The sequence below is a fragment of the Adiantum capillus-veneris genome, chromosome 16 (genome assembly GCF_014529385.1).
Source record: "Adiantum capillus-veneris isolate H3 chromosome 16, ASM1452938v2, whole genome shotgun sequence".
Classification (NCBI taxonomy): domain Eukaryota; kingdom Viridiplantae; phylum Streptophyta; class Polypodiopsida; order Polypodiales; family Pteridaceae; genus Adiantum; species Adiantum capillus-veneris.
Genome location: NC_140946.1, coordinates 140,964,079 through 140,970,485, shown reverse-complemented (window position 1 = coordinate 140,970,485; position 6,407 = coordinate 140,964,079).

Here is a 6,407-nt window from a genome sequence, read left to right as displayed (position 1 = left end):
TTTCCGACCACTTTCCGGCCGCCGTCCGGCCATAATATTCCGGCGAAAAAAAAAGTCTCGGGAGCGGAGGCCCCCGAGGCCTTTAAAGTTGCCCCTGATTCTTGTCCGTGAAAATTTTGGTTTTCGGTGAGTGATTTTCCTTCACGCACGATGTCTTCTCCTCATAATGGGGGCCTTACAAATGTGCGCTTTTACCACAGAAAATTACAAGGGTAAATCAGGCTCCATACTTAACACTTTTATCGTAGCTTAACTACAAGGTCTTCTAGGTATAGCCTCTAGTCATCCCTCAAACATGAAAGACTTGGCTCTCGCGATTAAACAACTTAATTGACCAGAGAAAATTGAGAAGCTTGCCCATGGTATTAGTAGGCGATCTCTAGTGCCTTTCAACCGTTAAATTAGCGACCCCAGACTTGTTCAATTTTTTACTATAACTATTTATGCGTTTGATTATATTGCAATTTAATGTTTATTGCTGACAAATGGTTTAAAATTCTATTACCAATCAAATTGTATGTCTACAACTGCATATGATTTTTAATTGTATATGAGAATGCAATTGCTGTGCCAATGTTGTTTGATTTTGCAGTGACTAAAGAAGACTAAGGACATTCATCTCAAATGCTCTTTCACCTCGACGACTTCAACTCAATAGCTTCCGAGGATGGAATCTACATCAGGAAGGGGGGCATGTTAAACCTCATGCATATTTCTATCACCTAAGACGGATGCTGTATTATTTATTTGGTAGAGTCAGGTACTGGGATTGTCGGTCCAATAGGAAAAGGGTAAGAGTGATCGCCGATGAGAGGTGCACTCTAACTGGAACATTCAAGGGATTAGTTGGCTAAGCATGGGCGCCCAAGTGTGAATGGGGCACCTCATATAAAAGTCAACTGAACCTAAAATTCACTCATTCTCTCATTTGTGCAATTGAAGAGTGCTCTTGCTCCATCTCCATCTTCTTCTTCTTCATCTCCTTGTGTGTGTGTGTATGCATGAGAGAGAGAGAGAGAGAGAGAGAGAGAGATCGAGCATTGCGACGGCACGATGGCGGCAAGGCGGTTGAGCGCGGCATAGCGGCGTCTCCCTCTTCTTCGCGGCGAGGAATCCTCCACGACAGCAAGCTTAGAGTGGTGAGTGACACACCATCGCCATCTTTGAGCTTACTAGTTTAGGCTTGTTGTGTGCTTGGAGCCATTTGTGGCTCGCACACAGTGTATTGGCAAGTTCCTTGCATTGACACGTGCAAAATACGCGCATAGTCGAATAAGAAGACATTTTGGATGTCGAACTAGAAAAAGGGTCTGAGACTTCTTCAAGGATAGTGTGCAAGGAATTGCCTTCATTCACGCTTTCTTCAGTGGATACTCTACTGGAGGTTTCTCAAGTATGCCCCAATTTCCTAGTACACGACCAGATCTAAGGTTCATAAAGACTTATGAAGCCCTGGATAGAGTACTTACCTTGGATTGACTTATTGTCAATTTCTTCCACTTGACTTGATTGCAACTTCTATCAAGCTAATGATTCCTTGTCTGCAACCTGATTCCTATACAAATTTGATCAAGTTAGATGTTCTTCTATAAAGACAATATAGTTTTTGCCAGCTATTATGATTGGTCTATGTGTATCACTGGAATTCGAGCTAATTGAGTAACAGTTGCAATTTCCAAACTTGACTTTGGCAAAAATCAAAGGACTAATCTGCAACTCAAAAACTGAGTGAACATGTATCAATTTGGATCCAATTGAACCCAAACTTTCCCGATGGCCTTGTATTATGTTGGTCTAGCACTGTACAAGCTCAAAATTCAAAATGGGTGGCTTTGTGTAGCAGTAGTAAATAATCACGATTATTTACTTTTGTCAAATTTACCCTTTTTGGCTTGATTTTCCAAGTTTACAACCTGTTAAGGTCCTTGGACCAGTTTCAACAAGTTTGGACAAAATCTGTTCAAGTTTATCATTCGTGTCTGCAGACTCGGTTTTCAAGAATCTGGCTTAAGGCTGTGATCCAAATTTCACCAAAATTGATTTGTGTGGTCTACTTGATATGGTTGACCTTGTGGTATGTCCTATTTTGCAAGATTGTCAATTTTTAAAGAAGATGTAAATAATCACGATTATTTACTATGGCTAATTTTTGTAAGTTTTTTGCCCCAATCTTGACACAGATCTGTTAAGCACTTCAACTTAAGGTCTCTAGCCAAGTTTCATCAAGTTTGGACTATTTTTGGTCAAATGGTCATCAGTTTTGTGTCTGCAGACTGACTTTGCAATTTTGGTCACAATTTTCAATCCAATGATCCAAATCTTACCAAATTTCGTTTGTGGGATATTACAACATGGTAAAACTAGTGGTATGCTAACTTAGTCAAAAAAGTTAAAAAATGGGATAGATGTAAATAATCGCGATTATTTAGAACTGGCAACTTTTTGCATCTTTTTGGTCAAGTGAGCATGTACACATGTTTATCACATCAATATCAGCCTATGAATCAAATTTCATTGAGTTTGGATAATTTTTATCCCAATTTACACTCAAGTTTCAAAAAGTCAGTACAAACTTTAGTTTTTACACAATTTCTTGCCAGTTTGGTGATCCAAATCTTTTGTGCCTTTACAAAAGTTGTTTAAACCCATGCAATGAGTTACTGGTATCAACCTTAGTCAAATTTGAGCTGAAAGTAAATAATCGTGATTATTTACTTTATGCCCAAAATGAACAATTTTTTGTACTTCTTTCATGGACAGTCTTTTCATGAGTTGTTTTAAGCCTGTGAATCAAGTCAAAACTTAATTTGGCCTAAAATGTCAAGAAAAAGTAAATAATCTGAGTTTTTGCAAACTCTTAAAATTTTTACCTCAAAGTGTTCTTGAATTTACCTACTGGTGCATACAACTTTTAAGCATACTCTCCAGTCGGATTGAGTGGTTTGGAGTCTTTTTGTGCTATTTCTAGCTGTAAATCTGAAATTCTTCACTTCAAATAACAACTCACAATGATTCCTTCTGAGAGAGCAATGCCCTGAAATCCACTTCGGATCCTACTTATCCTATTCCTAGGTTCTCATGCAATGGGGTTGTGGAAAGTGTCCACAAACATTCGTTTTCTTGTTTTTTATGGTTTTCCGAGCATTGATCTTAAGACTTGTCATGTCTACCATTCTCAAAATCCTAATCTAGCTCTACAATCCTACAATCCTAAAGGCACTCAACAAGTACGATTACTTCCAAGCTACCCACACAGCAAAAGACGAAAATCTTAAGCTATACGGTTTCTATAAAAAAACTTTTTACTCTAGGAGATCTTAGAGGAAGTTAAAGAATAACTTCACAAGATGCTCGTGTTTTTTCCTAGTTTAGGTCTCTTCGATCCCCGGCAGTGGCACCAAATGTGGAATGTGTGTCTAATCTCACTATCCTATCTTATTGTAGTTTTAGCGAGAACCACGATTAAATTGTCAATCCATGGGACGAAGCTGACTCAACTAGTGCATAGAGGCTACAAGAGGTTGTCAATCTCTTGGAAAACATCAAACAACCCGAATCTAACTCAAGCTACACTCAAGTGGCTGAAATCACCAAAAGCCAATCGCTCATCGGTAAACAAATCACATCCGTTACAGTATCAAATGACATCCAAACGTAACAAAACTTCTAGGATTATTTTATAAGACCTAAGCATACATGCTTATTATCTCAAATCCCACTTTAGGTTAAGTGCCAAAATCACGATTATTAACAGCAGTGGATTTTTGACCGAGTCGTTTTTGACCCAGACTGCACCTAAATGCTTAGCAATGATGCTCCAATACCCAGCCTATGCTTAGTTTTTGACTTTGAAGTGTAAATTCCTACTGAAGAGGTTGTCAATCTCTTGGAAAACAACTAACAACTCGCATCTAACTCAAGCTACACTCAAGTGACTGAAATCACCAAAAGTCAATCGCTCATTGGCAAACAAATCACATCCGTTACAGCATCAAATGACATTCAAACGTAACAAAACTTCTAGGACAAGTTTATAAGACCTAAGCACACATGCTTATAGTCTCAAACCCCACTTTAGGTCAAGTGCCAAAATCGCGATTATTAACAACAATGGATTTTGGACCTAGTCGTTTTTGACCCAGAATGCACATAAATGCTTAGCAATGATGCCCCAATATCCCGCATATGCTTAGTTTTTTACTTTGAAGTGTAAATTTCTACTTATGATTAAATTAGGTCACGGATCGGAGACGTCAAAAGCTACGAAATACTGTGATGTGTTTACGTCAATGTGTAGAGCTCTTACCTGCGGTTGCAATGCAACAAACACAACTGCAATGTTACAACCGGGGAGGGAGTAGGAAGCGCGAGAAGGAGAGAAGTGAGCGCCGTTAGCTCGCACTGTGTATTTCATTATCCAAAATTTACAAATAACTTACAAAAATTGGCTTTTATACCTTAGCCAATGTTTTTGGTGGTCAAAACTAATAATCTGGGAGCTCCTACTAAAGATAGGTAATGACAGGTTGATACAATCTGGAAGCTTGTAGCCCTGGATCAACTATTACAAGGTTTACTCAAAAATTAGAGTTACGATATTCCCCATTTATAAAAAATAATAAGTGTTTTTACATGAGAGCTCCAAAAAATAATATCTATGCTAGCTTGGTGCTAACATTTTGCATGGTTGAGGGTTACTAAGAACATAAGAAGACATTTGGGAGGGTTCTACACATAAAAATCTCAAATCTGCAAAGTTAGACATTATACGTGTATAATGTCTCAAGGGTTAAAAAGAGACAAAAACTATAAAAATTGACTGTACAAATGTGTTCAAAAGGCTCATTATACCCTAGTAACACCTTAAGTGTGGAGTTTTGGCATAGAATTGAGGACCAAAAATCCAAAAGATGGAGTGAAAAGGCAAAAACTAGTGGTTGTGACTAGAAAAGCAAAAACTAGTGTCTGTGAACACTTTTGAGCTTTAAAGTTTGCTGTAAACACATGTACATGTTGCTGATGATAAGGAGAACTTAGAATAGAAACAGATCTGAAATTTGAGATGATGAACATCATACGTGTACGACGTCTCCAGCACCATCCTAAGACAAAATTTTGAAAACTTGACTACACCAAAGTGTTTAAAAGGGGTGTTTCACCCGAGAATCACCTTAAAACAAGAGTGTGTGGTCAGTCTAAAACTCTCTGAACGCTAAAGACAAGAAACCAAAGTGGGAAAAAATTGAAAATTTCTTCTTTTGAGCTTGAAAGAGCACAGAAACATTTGGTAAGGCCTAAAAACAAGGATAAAGACCTTGAAGATCAGTTTGGATATGTGTAAAACTGTCCAGTAGAGATCATAAGCGTATGACATCTCCAGCCTAGATTTGGGTATTGACCTGCATATCTGGAATCACCAAAGCACTTGGAAGGTAGTTCTAATTTTGATTGCAAGATTTCACATCATTTGGACACCCAATCTGACATTTAAAGAGAATTTTGTAGATTCTAGTCAATAACAATGAATAGTGGCGAACTGATGTAAAATTGACATCAAAACCTGATTTTAAGCACTTATACTTGGTGTTCACATAGAGGAGAACCTTGAGCAGAAACAAAAGTCTAATCTGAGAGAAAAGACATCATATGCGTATGATGTGTTTTGGCCCAGAGTAGACTCAAATTGTACAAGTGAGTATTCCCTAGTGTCCTAGAGCATTGAAGGCATCCATAGCCTAAATTTCATTGCATTTGGACCAAATTCTGAGCTTGAAAAGACCAAGAAATAGTCTAGACATTCTACACATCCAATTTGGCTATAGCTTGCACAGAATTGGTTCAAACTCAATTCAGAAAGTAGCTACGAATTCCTTAAGTGTTGAACTACCTTTGGAGCAAGATTCATCTCATTTGGAGCAAAAAGACATCATACATGTATGATGTATTTTTGACCTTGATTAAATCCAAAATCTAAATTTGTGCATACCTTAGTATTCTAAGGGACCTTAGAAGCCAATAACCAAAATTTCATGGAATTTGGAGCATAATTGGACCAGGAAGTGCCAAAGGACAAAAATTGGGCCAGAGTCACAGGCTTGAATTGATTATAACTTGCACAAAATTGATTAAAATTTAGATTTGAATATAAGGTCCGATGGTTTGATTCCCGAGGTCCATTGGCCAAACATAAAACTCTTTATGCAATACATGATGGCTTTGGAGAGTAGCATATAGTCAATCACACTATCCCCATCATGTTTTCTACATATAAATCCATTTGTTCCACTCCACAAAGATACACCATTGGCAATGAGCATACTCGTGCTATTACAAATGTGTAAAAGTAACTTTCCATAGTGATCCGGCTCTTTCTCATCCATTGAAGTATGATCATACAAAAGAACTTC